Here is a 16,198-nt window from a genome sequence, read left to right as displayed (position 1 = left end):
ATTATTTATTATCGTGTGATAACATGCAGAGTTGCTGTGTACCTGTAAGTCTATAAAGGCTAGTAATCTGTCTGAGTAGCTCCCACCTGTGGACATATCCAGATGGTAGACAGAGGTTAGCCTAGTATTCATTGACTGTGCACCACACCAGTCTTTTCAGCACCTGAACAATGGCATTGTCACAGGTGGTTGCTAGCAGTACATGGCTACATCCTTTGGTATTTCTGTGTTGTACTCCTACATAAGGGCATGCTTATGGAATTCATTCTACAGCTATTCGCAGAGTGTGTAACAGGAGACAGGCTGATATGCCTGTGTGTTTCTGACACTTCCAGGTCTCAGATACTCTTAGGTATATATTTGAACAGCCTCAGGGGAAGGTACATATCAGTGGGATACACCTGTGTTATATTTCAGATATTTTGCAGTTGAGACTTTGGGATATTCGGAGCATATGTATTAATACACCATTTCTGACGTGCAAGCAGTGTCTACTCTCACTTATTGACATTTATCATTAAGTGGGATTCCCCACCTTTCTGCCTACTGTTAGTACATTTCACAGGGAGTCAGAGGGGCACAGCTAACATTTGTTTGCAAATCAGGGACATCCCTGTAAATCAGTCACAGTTGGGAGGTTTGGCCTCTGACCTATTCAAATATGCCAGTGTTTATCCTGCTCTGATACTGTGTGGGGTTTGTAAGGTGCTACTGTAACATTATTCCCTACTTGCATGGCTGCTTCTCTTATCACACTCATGTAATGCAATTCCACAACAATTGCTGGTAAAGATCCACAGAACAAGCTTTGTGTTATAGCCTTCCTATTTTCCCTTTACATTCACTCATTGTAATGTATGATATATTTCTTTCAGCACCAAGCTCTTGTATATCTGCTGTGGCTTAGTGGTACTTCATGCAGTCTGGTGAGTCCAAGGTCTGGGGTTCGAGACTGACAGGGGTATTTTATTTTTCTGCTGAGCAGTACAAGGGCCCTGTCATACAGAGTGACTAAGGCACTTTTAAGCAGTTGTAAGTGGGTTTGCATGGGTTTGCATGGGTTTGCGCGATGCTTAGAAATACTTAGCTAAGCACACACATGTGCACACTTGTGCACCCCCGCTTACTACTGCTTAAAAGTGCTTACTCCCGCTAACCCCCACGCTAATTTCTTTGAAAGAAAAGAAAATGGGGAGATAGGAAAGTGGTGAAAAAGGGAGCACAAAGAGGGAAAGACAGTAGGAAAACCAGCTGAGATGTGCAGGAAGGGTGTAGGGAAGGCCCATAGCTGCCCATTTCTTTACCAGCAACAGCTGTGCATATGTTCGTAATTTGGTGTGAAATTTGCAACCTTCCACCCTTGAGAGAGGGGTGAGGACAACAGAGTATGTTGTAGTGCCAATTATAATTCTCAGTTTACATGTCTGGTGGACATGTGTGCGAAATGGGCAGCTATGTATGGGGCGTAATTTTTTTGTGGGAACAGATTGCCTTTTTTTTTTTAATTTTTTTTCAGGTGAGAGTGGAATGTGAGGTAGAGGATGTAGGTATATTTGGGGAGGTAGGTTGGGGAAATAAACAGACAAGACAAACAAGATGCATACAGGGGCGGTATTTGACACATGGGGTGGGTGAACACGATTGACGGGGAAGGTTGTTTGGAAATCGCAAGCCCGTGAGCCCACAGATGGTAATAGTGGAACTGAAATCCCCACCCATGGGCAGTCACCACTGCACCTTCACAGCCCCAACGGTGGCTGTGCTGGGGGTTGAGTAGGATGGGCAGGCTCACCCAAGAGACACGGCACTCTCACCTCGAGCTGGCGTAGGGGATCAGCGACTGAACGCTGGATCTCCCTACGCACCACAGCCCGGACCCTTCGAAGGGTGACAGGTGGCCCTTCTCCACCCACTCTTGCATGGGGGGGGTGAGCCCCATCCCCTGCAGCGCTTCCACCCGAAGGTGGCACAGGACCAACAAAGGAGGGGAGCCTGGGCTGGGCACTGGAGCTGCTAGTGCCAGGTGCACTCGCCAACTGAGGAGGGACAGGTGGGTCCACTGGGACCGGCCTTCCCATACGTTCTGTGATTACGTGTGTTTAATTACAACATAATAAATGTAAAAACAGTGCCCAGGTCCGCTTGTAAGTATCCACACAAAGTTACACCAAGAAAACCAGTCACTTAAAAGGATTTACGATAGCAGCTAGATCTCATCCAGATAACAGCAAAACTTAGAAAGAAGCAGCAGTATGTAGAAAAATAGCAGCGAAACCTCCAATTGAATGAACGCTCTTTAATACACTTTACAAACTGCGTTTTCGTCACCAAAGACTTCATCAGACAACATTAAAACACAATGAGCACATTTAAATACTCCGTGTGCCCCCACATTTGCCAACATAGTACTGTCAAAATGGGAAGAGCAGTTCATCATCAATTGTAAGTACAAAGACCTATGGATACTGTACCATAGGTTTCTGGACGATATTGTCCTTTTTTGGATAGGGAGTGAGGCACAATTTTTTGAATTTATGGATTATATCAATTGTACTACTACATATTTGAGGTTCACCTATACTATTAGTACAGAATGTTTGAAGTATTTGGATATTGAACTATATAAAAATACAGGCAAATTTGAGAGTAAGGTGTATAGGAAGGAAACCTACGTAAATTCTTATTTACATTTTAATAGTGCCCACCCATACCACAGCAAAAAGAACATAGTTAAAGGACAATTTGTACGAGGTTCCCGAATGACTTCCAATGATATAGACTTTCAGGAAGAATGTACATTATTGCACAAAATGTTCAGGGAACGTGGTTATCCAGAAGATTTCATAAGAAAATTAAGAAAAGAAGTAGAGGATGGAAGGCTGGACAGATTTAGGCCCATATTAGGCAGGGGCAATGAAATTAAAATGAATATAGGGCCAACTGTAGAAGGTAATAATAACAACGAGAATAAACAACTCAATTATAAGAGAAGTTTGGTGTTGGAATACAATAATTCCAATGCAAAATTAAGTGACATTTTTAAAAAAGAATGGAATAAATTCAGTTCCATAACGGACATTGATGAGATAACTAAAATGACACCTAAGATTGTATTCAAAAATTCACCTAATATAGGAAATTTACTTGAAAGAAATAAGAAAAAAGAAAAGGAGGGCATTTACAGGAGATGGGGGACATATAAGTGTGGTAGATGTCACCAATGCCCACATATTGTTGACAGGTCGGAAATTTATATTGACAGTAGGAAAAAAAGAATTATAAGTAAGGATCATTATAATTGTGAAAGTAGGGGGGTAGTGTATATAGCTATTTGTCAAATCTGCCAGTCTTTTTATGTAGGAAAGACTGAGAGGTGTCTCAAACGAAGAATTTACGAACATCATTATGACATCTCCAGGGCTAAAGCTACCAATGCATTATATAAACATAGTATTGGATGCACTGGAGCTAAATATGTATTTTTTGTGTTGGACCAGGTTAAACCTGACAGTAGGGGAGGATTATGGGAAGAGATCCTCGAAAATAGAGAACTATGGTGGCAGGTCTACCTGGATTCCAACAATAGCCCAGGAATAAATGATTTTTTAACTATAACTCCCCTTCTAAAAATAAGGGCAAACAAATTATAATGCAATTCCAACTGTGGACACTTGAGGGCATATAATTACTGTGGATCCATAGGTTTCCCTCATTATGGGTACATAGAGATTTATATATACTTTCCATATTAAAAGTGGTTTCAAACAATAATAGCTTTTATAATCAGTTTTTGTATTTTCTTAACCTTATAATATGAATTTGTAGTAAATATTTATTTAGGAGCAGTTTTTATGAAAAACTTTGGTTTTAACATAGGAGTTTTTAACATAGGAGTTTTTAACAAAGCACGCAGCACTTTAAGAAACTCATGAATATTTATGAATTACACGAAGTATAGAAATAATAGGTGTGTTTGAAATAAAATTTACCCAATCCAGTAGTATTCAATTACTTCAATGGAGTATTTAAATGTGCTCATTGTGTTTTAATGTTGTCTGATGAAGTCTTTGGTGACGAAAACGCAGTTTGTAAAGTGTATTAAAGAGCGTTCATTCAATTGGAGGTTTCGCTGCTATTTTTCTACATACTGCTGCTTCTTTCTAAGTTTTGCTGTTATCTGGATGAGATCTAGCTGCTATCGTAAATCCTTTTAAGTGACTGGTTTTCTTGGTGTAACTTTGTGTGGATACTTACAAGCGGACCTGGGCACTGTTTTTACATTTATTGGTTTGTTTTGAGTGCCTATACCTTGTTTTGGTTTTAATTACAACATAAACAACAGCATTCCAGATTAGTTGTAACAGCATGCAGTAATATTCCCATTAACCCAACGCACCAAGGTTCCAACAGTTGAACAGCAAGCATAACACATGTATATATATTGAACGACAGTGGATATTACAACAGCATGCAGGGATGTTTGGTAGCAACAGGCCACCATGAATGTGGTGTTTGAAGAGGGCACATGCATCAACATAATGCAAATATTTATAAAACAATAGGACATATGTCCCAAAAAATATTTAAGATTACACATACCCATTGAAGTGTGGAATTGCATGGTTTATGCACAAAAGGTAGGGTGTAGAAAAGAACCTCAGTTAACATGTTATAATTACTTTTACTCTACACTACATTCCTAGTGACTGCAACTGTATATTCCCTACATGTATTATTACACTTGCCACCATGCATTAGGTTGGGTAATGGGTTTGGCTAGTTCAATATATACTTGACCTATATCTGACATACTAACTGTCCAAGATGCTGATGTTACTGCTACATATTTCATGATTGCTTTTATATTTCTTTATCTACATTGGATGTTTTCACATGACATTTTCACTTCAATTTGTACAGAACCCTGTATTTATGGAAGCACACTCACATTTCTGGGCAACATATTAGTATGCTACTCGTGTGCAAGATTTACTTATGCATGCCAGCCAGTAACTGACTGTTGAGGACTGTATATATGCTTCACAGCTACTAGCACTTCCATCACCCACTTTAGATGGGACTGCAGAACTCTGGGTTGCCAGCACTTTCTAACACAGTACTGTTTGTATAATGCAAGGGTACAACAACAATTCAAACTAAGTGACACACACACTCTGGGTTTTAAACCTTTATTACTGACATTACACACTTTTCCGCAGACTCACTCCTTTATTTGTTGTAACAGTGCATATGGTAGACATATTAAAGACAGATTAGACCTTTATTAATGGGTTAGAACACACTTTTTCAGGCTCAGTCACTTATGTTATATGACAGTACCTGCAGAGATTTTATTCCAGACATATGTTACCTTTCTTAATGGGTTACTACGCTCTTTTTCTACCTCTATGAATTGTCGTATAACAGTACATGCAGAGGACTTATTCAGGCCATTTTATGGCTGTATTATTGTACTACAACACTTTATTTCATGCTCTTTCCCCTATTTTATATAAGAAAACATGCAAAAGAATCACTAATCTGCCTGGTGGCGCAGCCTTTGCAGCCTATCAGCATAGGCTTGCTTATTCGCAGCACGGTCATCTGCAGCTGTAAAGTAAATGAAGGGATATTGAGACATACCTATCCATTATACCAACTCAATTATCAATTCTTACATACTTCATTCCATGGCTACATACTCAGTCATGGGGCATCCTGCATCCCACGGGCCTCCTGGATACATTGGTTCAAGCGGTCCTCCTTCCGTGTCTTCAGGTGTGCATGGTGGTGACGGACCTGCTCACTGGTGCGAGGAACGCCTGTGGCACTGGTGAGGTCATGAGCTAACCGGTTCCAAGCCTCTGCCATGTATTCCATCCCTTGGAACTGGCCCTGTAGGGGTCTGGACTCATGACGGTGGACAAGGAGCCAAACCATGTATTTCGACTCCTCGATGCCTCAACGCTGCACTCAGAAGCATGACCCCTCTCCTGCACCTGCCATTCTGACTGCAAACGTGAGCTACAATCAGTTATGGCGAGTATTCCCGCCTATGGGACTTAAATATGCTGCATTTCCCACACTTTTTTGTGATTGGCCATTTTTGAGAATTCTAAGCTGACTGCAGACCTGCTTAGTAATGGTTAATCTACCATTTCTAAGTATATGTATGTTAATAGTGGCTGTTTCTTCTAAGCTGTCATGGCTTTGTGGTTCTGTACTTTGATTATGATGCACAGGGTCCTGGGTTCGAACCTTGTCATTCTTTTATTTTATTACTGTCTAGACAGGCTAGGGGGTGTGGCTGCGTTTAAGCAACTTAACTCTACGTCGCTCCCCGGTGCCCTACAGTGCCCTGGTTGGTGTGGTGCACACGTCCGCGCAAACTCATTGTGCTGGGTAAAGAGCTTTTAAACTTTGGGCAACTCTGTTGCGCTGGGTAAAGCGCTATTAAACTATGGGCAACTCTGTTTAGCTGGGTAAAGTGCTATTAAACTATGGGCACCTCTGTTTAGCTGGGTAAAGTCCTATTAAACTATGGACACCTCTATTTAGCTGGGTAAACCGCTGCTTAAGAGTAGGCTATTATATATCTGTATCCTTTAAAAATATATATTTTGTTCACTGATACATTGGCCATTTCACTGCTTTTAATAATATTTTAATCATATATGTCTGGTATTATTTCAAATACTGATTTAAAACATAAATAAGAAGGGGAGTGGTGGGACTCGAACCGTGAATGCCTCCTCTTTGTGCATACGGTCTACCATTACGCTATTGCTATTTGGCTTAGTTTGCATAAGTAGTTCTTATATGCTCTTCAGTGTCACAATTGCTAACTGTGGTTAAGCAATGGGCACACCCGCACAAACAAGCGCAAATACGGGCAGCTATATCATGGATTTAAAAAAAAATTTAATTAATTTTTTACATTTTATAACTGTGATGGGGGTTTACAGTGTTAGAGAGTGTGGTGTTGGGTGCAAGTACATTTGAGCGAACTCGCTCTTGTCTATTGACATTATGCTTTTTAAAACCTTGCAGGGGCGTGGACTTTTAGACTGCTCGGCAGTCGGACACGCCCCCTGCTTTTCTACTCAGTCCGTGTAAGAGTTACGGATGAGTCATACCATTCAACTGCAGCCTCCGAGTAAGACATATTAAGTCTTACACAGAGGTTTCGTGAATCCGGGGGTAAATTTAAGTTACTACCAGAAAACAAGTAATTGTTCCATGGATAAATGTCCTTTTTTAGTTACACAGTTCCAGAAATTTCAGTATCAGTCCATCAGTTTCAAATGTTAATTCACAAAAAGTCTATGTCCAAATATGCATCATAATATGTGTCTATTACGGTATCATTTTTTTTTCTTATTCTAACAGCTGGTCTCCTTTTCTTTTTAAAAATAGTTTTACTTGTAGTTGGTTGCTACTTTCCTTTGTTGCTTGTTGCCACTATTGCACGTTTTAGTTATTACATTATCTGCTGGTACAAAATCAAACATCTTCTCAGTTTGTTGATGCTTTACTCTTTTACTTTTGGTCACAGCAAAATATGTTTTAATTACTGGTTTCTCTGTTGTCACATCACGTGGTTCCTTTTTCACATTACCATCTTCAGCACTTCTGAAAAAATGATATGCCATTTCACCGCTACAAACAGCAGAACTGTCACCTGGATCATCCTGCTTGATTATTTTTAACAGAACATCATCTGCAACCCCTCCTGATGTCAGTTCTATTACCTGCACCATTTCAACAAACTCACTTACTTCTTTCTCCACAGAGACATAAACACTGCTCATTTGTTGCAGTTTGATGTAATGGTTAAGGTATTTACCTCTCAAACAAGAGGTACGCGGTTTGATTTTCACCAAGGGAAATTGACTAGGCTTAAAATAGTCCACAAGGGCAGCTAGCCTAGGACTTAAACATGAACCTATGAACAAATGATTCTACCACATAGAAATCTTTGTTTACATTCTGAAGCTATATATCAAACATTTTTTTTCCAAATTCTCACTTTCCACCTCCAAACTCTCCATAGTGTTTCTCAACTCTTCCATGCTGCTGCTTTCCTTAGGCCTCTTCCTTGTTGCTGTAGGAGTCCTCCAGTACCATCTAGCACCTCCAAATAGTAGGAGTTCTTTATTAAAATATACATGCTTATTCACTTTTTATATACATATTTACAATATTTACATTATGAACAATATATAGGTTCATAGGTGTGTACAAGGCCAATGGCCCTGGAACCTTTACAAGCCTAGCCCATAGAAGTGCCCTGGCATCATGCCATTGTTAGTTCCCTGTGCCTCTATCAAGTAGAGCCACTGGAGTGATCCCCAGGGTGAACTTTCTATTTCCCATCCACTCATCAAGATTTCTCTTGAAAAGGGCCAGTGAGGAGCTCTGCTTGACATGTATGAGAAGTCTATTCCAGAGCATGGGCAGTCTCTAGGTTATGAACCTATCCCTCCAGCATGTTCTGTTGATTGTGGTAATGAGGTTGAGGTCCTTGGAGAATGTGATGCATAGGGATTTGGATTTCTTTAGGTGTAACATTTCTAACAGGGCTGGGTCACACATGGCTTTGTACGTCAAGCAGAGATCGCCTCTTAAACAGGGTCCTGGGTTCGAACCTTGTCATTCTTTTATTTTATTACTGTCTAGACAGGCTAGGGGGTGTGGCTGTGTTTAAGCAACTTAGCTCTATGTCGCAGAGAGAGACAGAGAAAAGCTGGAGTTTTTTTGAGTCTGTCCATGTAGGGCATGTGTTTAAGGCCTAGGAACCTCTTTGTGAGGTACTTTTGTGGGTTTTCCAGCTGTTGCAGGTGTTTAGTGAGGTGCATGCCAAATGAGGCATTATACTCGATGATTGGTCTAATGAGGGAAGAGTAGAGAGAGATGATGACCTCTTTCTTCCTGGATGCAAAACCCTTGGTAATGAGATGTGCCACATAGAAGGACTTTCTGACCACAATGTTAATGTGGTGGTCGAAGGAGAGGTTGCTGTCAACCTGTGTCCCCAGATATCTTATAATGCCTTCAGTGTTCAGTGGGCTACCATCAATGTGGTAATTAGTGGGAACTGAGTTTTTCCCAAAGGGAATGACAATGCATTTTTTGGCATTAAGCTTAAAGCCATTGTTTCAACACCAGTTGTTGGTCTCAGTGAGGCCTTTCTGTAGGATGTCTGCATCACTTGGGCAGTTAATAATGGTGCCCAGCTTGCAATCATTGGCGAACTTCATCAGTTAGAGTCCCTCCGTTTTCGCCTGGACTTCTGAGAAGTAGATGCCAAACAGGAGAGGACCCAAGACCAATCTTTGTGGGACTCCACTCATGACTGGTCAGCTGTCTGACTTGGATTTACACAATATAATTTTCTATTACATTGTTTCTAACACAGATATTATATTCATTTTTTTAATTTTCTGATCCCCACTCCAACTTCCTCAACTAAAACCTTATTTTTTAAAATCTTAGCCAAGTCCCATTTTTGATTAAACATAATTTCCTTCAGCATTTTTTCCAAATTAAGCATATGATACAGAATATTTTTCTATCAATTTTCTTAACATAATTTCTACTTTTATTCTTGTAATGTCCAAATTCTATTATATTAGTATTTATATTGTTTAATCCCACGGTAGTGGTGCTGTGGTAGCGTTGTCGCCTCACAACAAGACCTTGTCCCATTCGACTCTCAGCTAGAGCATCTTCTGTGTGGAGGCATGCGTGAATGGGCGTGCGTTCGTTGAAGGTTGTGCATCAGGGCTGGTAACTCGGCATGCAAAAATCCACTACGAAACATTAGCGGACCGGAGTTCCGCTGTGGCGACCCCTAACCGGGATAAGCTGAAAGACACAACAACTTCTTTAAATCCTTGCACATAGTTCAAATCTAAAATCTTTTTCCATAGCATTTTAACCGTTTTGCATCCTAAAAAAAACATGCTCACTAGTTTCAGATTCACCACAATACAAACAAATCTATTTTTTTTACTTTTATAAGGCATATTCACCTTCACTGGTAATCTTTGTATTGTCAGTCTCCATAAAAGAAATTGGCACTCTATCATTTGTTTAAATCTTTGTATTCTTGCTTGTATTGTACACCTTTTTTCTTTATGCAACCCTTTCCATGGATATATCTAAAAATATGTTTCCATAATGTTATTATACCATAATTTCCTCCCTTTTTTCCGTCCTTTTGACATTCATTTTCCATAACATGATTGTATCCTGATAGTTCTCTATTTCTTTGCCATAACAAACCCTCCTTCTTTTTGAGTTAAATAAATTAAACCATTCCATTTTGTGTTTTAAACTTAGTATCTGTGCTATAATAGAGCCATCATTGTTTTTTAAACATTTCATTATTCTATATAAGTTCAAAGATGCAACATATACTATCGGATTTATTAATCCTAATCTACCCTTTTCTTTATGTACATATAAAATCCCCCTCTTCACTGGATTCAGTCTAGATCCCTAAATGAAAGAAAATAAATAATATTGTGTACTTATTTTTCTAAAGTCAAAGGCAAACTAAACCCCCCTGCTAAGTAAGCATTTTTCGCTAACAAAATGCAGTTAATTAAATACACTTTTTTATGAAATGACAATCTAACAGATTTCCAAAAATAAGCAAGTATTTCTCATTTCTTCTAATTTTCCTTTACCTATTGTTTTTATAGTCTTGCCTCCCAAACCATATTCCAAGAATTTTTATTTTTGTCATATTAAATTTAATCCCTCCAATCATCTTTTCAAACCCTAATCCTTGACTATTTTCTTTATTTATTGAAAACCCTATTACTTGAATAATTTCCTGTAAGTATTTTACCATTCTACTCATATCAACCTCAACTTTAGCAATAATATGATAGCATCTGTGTACGTTAGCAAAAATGGCATCTTTATCGCCTCATTTGATGTATAACTCATCAATCCCATACTTCTATTTATACGTATAGATATGACATTAATCACTAACACAAATTATATACTACTAAAAGGACATCCTTGTCTAATCCCTTTTTCAAGCTGTATATCTTCACTAAACCAGCCATTTACTAAAGCTTTGACTATATTGTACTTATAAGCCATAATACAAGCATTTTTTATATTTTCACTTTATATTATAAACTTCAAATACATCCCATAACACAGAATTATGAATCGAATCAAAAGCTCTAATTAAAAAATCTGCCATTAATTTTGCATGTACAGTTCTGTACAATATGTCTACTATTTCCCTAATTATAATAATAAATCCTGAATCCTTTTCCATTGTATACCATATACATGTCCCTTTACAATTGTACATACTTTCTCCTCCATTCTTTTTTGTAAAATTTTCATGAACATTTTGTAATCTGTATTATTTATTACTACTGGTCTCCAATTCTGTAACTCTTGTTTATAACCTTTTTTCCATATAAAACTAACTAGACCCCTACACAATTCTTTATACATAAATCCTTTATCCAACCATTCATTTAATATATTTATAAACCATTCTGTTTGATCCACAGTCATATCCTTATACATCCTATATTCAATACCATCCGGTCCTGTCACTGAATCTAGATACACTACTTTTAGAACCTGTTCTAGTTCTTCTATCATTATTTTTCTAAATCTTTATTATCTTTATCAGACAATGCATAAACTTCCCATTCCTTACTAAATTTTACCCTCCATTCTTCAAATAATGTCTTAATATAAACGTTTACTATCTCCAAAATTTTCTCTTGTATATTATATACATTACCAAATGAATCACTCAGTTCTGTCAAACACTGTTATTCTCTATAAATATTTTACTTAAATATGGTACAATTTCTTCTCTTTTTCCTTGCAACTATATCTCTGCTTATACAATAAATATTCTATGTTTTCTTATTTAACTCATATAACTCCTGTTTCTTCATAATAACATTTTTATCATTCCTCTCCAAACAATCAATAACATCATTATTTACCTTCCTATATTTTATCTTATCCATATTTATTTTTTCTTTTTCCCATGTCACATAACATTTTTTGTACTTCGGTTAAAAACTTAAGCACCATTATGACCAATCCTTATAGAATTCTGTCATGCCCACATGATCTTTCCACAATTTCATCTTGTCATATTTTCTTATGGCATCCCATTTCACTTCATTTATTCTTTTTAAGCTCTTCAATATTTTATACACTCAAAATTTTCTTTTATCTCAGTACAAATTCCTCTATGATCTGAAAATATTGTAATCAAAATGCCTTCTTCCACTATTAATAAACTTTCTGATGCCAAAAAAATATATGTCCATTCTCTTTTCACCTATTTTACATGTCCATGTACTTTGAGTCCAAATCCTTAACTGCCCAATTTTTATGTCCCGTGCTAACTTAACATCATATGTTTTCTTTTGTTGTATTCTCAAGATGCAGTTAAAACCCCTGCTACAGTAATTTCTATATTAATTGCTACATATTGAATAATATTTTTAACATTCCTCTCACTTCCTTTTAGTTACATATGCATAACTAGCAATAATTATAATTAGTTGATCACTCCATCTTATATCGACAACTGTAGTTCTACCTGTTGTAACAAAAGTAATGCCTAAAACTTTTATTGTGTCTCTATATAAGAATTCATGAACAAGTCTCCTTCCCAAAATTCCAAATTCCCCCACCATATGTCTGATATATTTCTGTTTTTGATATAAATCTGACATTTTCTAAGATAATAATATCACATTCTTATTTTTTACACCATTCTAAAATTGCTATTCTTCTTTCTATTTTTTTAAACTGTTAACATTAAGGGTTATATTTTACAAGCAATTTTACCTTAATGCAATATATGTTCATCCTTTCCCCTCTTTTTCTTTTTAAATCCCTGTCCTTTCCTGTAACCTGTTACCAATAGAATTTCTTTTTTGTTTAACTATATTCCATTTGGCATCATCATTTTCACTTAATCCTGACTCTTCTTCCTCAATTTTTTCTATGGTTAAATTTTCCTCTATTTTAACTTTTTGTACCATTTGTTCTCTATCCAGTACATTAACTGCTTCTTTTTTGCATTTCTACTGTTTCTAACTCTTTTTCTATAACTTTATCCTTTTTGTCTTGATCTGATATTTCCTCTATCATCTCTGAGTCTGCCTTATTCTCATTTTATTCAACCCCCCAAATGTCCCAATTTATTACACTTACAACATTTTGGTTCACAATTCCTTGCATCATGCCTTATTTCCCCAAATGCAAAATATCTTCTTTTAGCACAGTTTTTAACTTAATGAGCCATTTTTCCACACAAAAAAACATGTGTTTGGCTGTTCCCAATATTTAACCATCCCTTTGTCACCTTCAACATTAATAATACTTGAGATATGCACAATACTGTCATTTTCTAGTTTCAAAATCACAATGCAACCCCATGCCCCAGTCCATAAACTTCTATCATATACTTTTGATAAACTTAATACATCTTTACATAACTTTAATAAATGTCATTTTAGAGTCTCTTTTTTAACTTCAGTGCTGATGTGAATATCAATTTTCTACTTAGTTTCCCTATAAAAGGGCTTACATATATACAAATTCCAAGGTGAACAGTTTTTCTTTTTCTCACATTCCTCTAAAAATGTTTCCATTATCTGACCAGTCTCAAAAATAATGTCACAAAAAGTATCTTTATTAATGTGTATAAATGCTCTTACCCCATATGGTTTGATTCCCAATGTCTTAATTACTTCTTCCCATACCTTATATCTGTTGAACACTGCATCTTCCTTCTTCTCAGTCCATACCTTAAAAAGTCTCTTTTTCTTTAAACTTACTTCTTTTTCCTCTTCCATACTTTCCATCCCTTCTTTAATCATCTCCACATATGATTATCTATCGACCTGTCTCCCTTTAATCTGCTGTAATTCTTCCTTCTGGTTCATTTCCCTCAGCTATCCCCACAACACATCCTTGTCAATTTCTGGCTTGCTCTCATTTACCATGTCTATCAATAAATCATCCCACAATCCTCCTGACTGGAAGGTTGTGACAACACATTCTTGTGTTGTAATCTCTTCCTAAAAGAGGTTTCATTGAAACAAATCTTCAGAATCTACTACAGTGGATTCCACCTCTTTCTGCAACTCCTTAGGCTGTCCTTGAAAAGGCTTGACTGCCTTTTCTAAAACCTTCATCACACCATTTCTCCCAACAATGCCTCCTCAAACTCTATTTAATTTATTGCTACTTCTGCCATACAAATAACAGCACTGGAATCATAAACTCCATTCTCTTCTCCTCCTTCTGTCATGCTCAGACAGGAAGCCAGGAAGTGTTGCAGTGAAAAACGTCCCTGGAAATGGTGGTATAAAAACACCTTGGGTCTCCCATGGTCAGCTAAATAATATATATATATATATATATATATATATATATATATATATATATATATATATATATATATATATATATATATATATATATATATATATATATATATATAGATAAATGATTGACAATCACATGCTTAATACACAGAAGGTCGAGCCAAGCTGTGTGATTCCTGCATGCCAATAGTTGGGACATTGCAAATCAAAATTACATCTGAACTTGTGCCCATCTGGACCCATATTAGCACTTTTTCCTTGGTCTGGAGCAGTAGGGAGTTTCAGCATTTGGTTTATTTTTGGATATGCCTGTATTGATCATGCTGACTTTTAAGGAAAAGTTGCATTTATTGGTCAACTCAACCTTCTGTGTGTCAAGCACATGATTTCAAACCATACAAATAGTGAGTGGCAGCATCTCACTCGTATAATTTATAATCTCATGAAATGGTTACTACTGTCTCTAAAATGCTTAATATTCTTGTTTGCCATGTTTGATGGCATGACATTTGTATATGAACTAGTATTTCTATTATGCTTTTTGTCTTTGCCTTCTCTCTTTTTATGTCTCTCTCTTTCTTTGTCTCTTCTGCTCCTTCTTTTTCTTGTTTGTGTGCCTTTATGATACAATTAACTTGTAAAGGTTTTTGGATGGTAATTTAGTTTGTGTATCTGTGTTTCATCCATGTTTTGATTACTCATAATAGAGCTAAGTAGTTTTGGCATCTGATAAAACATTTGGAGTTGTGCTTTGTGGATGTTATATTTTCAAAACTGAGTTGAGAAATGTTTTTACATGCCTGATGTATTTCTCTGTTTGGGATTGGTTGTGTGATCTTTGATGAATGCGAATAAATGGTTTGCTGGAAAACATCATGGATGGTACTGTGTAACATTTGTGTAGATGGTTTTGGTCTGAGTTGTTGAAGTGTTTTCAAGCTGCCCTTGTTTATATAAATTACTTCTCTCACTGATTATAGCAGTTGAGAATAATGGTTGCTTATGACATATGATGGATTGCTGTTTTTTTCATATATTTAAAAACTTAGCACAATTTCTTTACCTGATCGTCCCAAATTACTCTCATGCTTCCATTCTAACTTTGTCATTGTTGGTTCCTTGTTTACTGACACAGAACATTATGATGCTGGGTGCTTTGCAAAGGTTCACTGACTTATATGAGGTTATACAAGGTTTATCATGCTTTAGAAAGTTTAATCTTTAAACTATTTATATGCTTATTTCATTTTTCTAAAAAGTAGCATTTAATAGAAATTGCTAGTTTGGTATGAATTATTCTTTCCTTTTGCAAAAAAAAAAGACATGCAATGGCAATATACACTTAATGCTGGAATATGGACTATGGAATGGTAAGAAACTAACTGCTGTCATAAAACTTATCTGGCACAGACCCTTGAGTTTTTGTTTGTTGCAGTATATAAATATAGTGGATATCAAAATTAGTTGATATAAATGAGTTCAACCATAATGATTTTTAAATACTATGTATTTTTGTAGCAATGGAAACTTAGCTGTCCATGATTAGTGTAACAATAATGATTATATTTAACTTACATGCATCATGAATAGGATATAGATTAACTGCATAACTATAGAGACATATTAAATATATAAATGACTTATTAACTAGCAAAGAATGATTGATATAAATTTTATCAATACTGTTGGAATTATCAGCTAACATGGATGTTTATATCTTCAGTAATATGTGTGAGAACAATTGTTATATTTGGTTTGCTTGATTTTTATTAATATGGTATTCATTCCATTAA

This window comes from Protopterus annectens, chromosome 2.part1 (genome assembly GCF_019279795.1).
Source record: "Protopterus annectens isolate FY-2018-M chromosome 2.part1, PAN1.0, whole genome shotgun sequence".
NCBI classification, from domain to species: domain Eukaryota; kingdom Metazoa; phylum Chordata; order Ceratodontiformes; family Protopteridae; genus Protopterus; species Protopterus annectens.
This window is presented reverse-complemented; position numbering follows the sequence as displayed.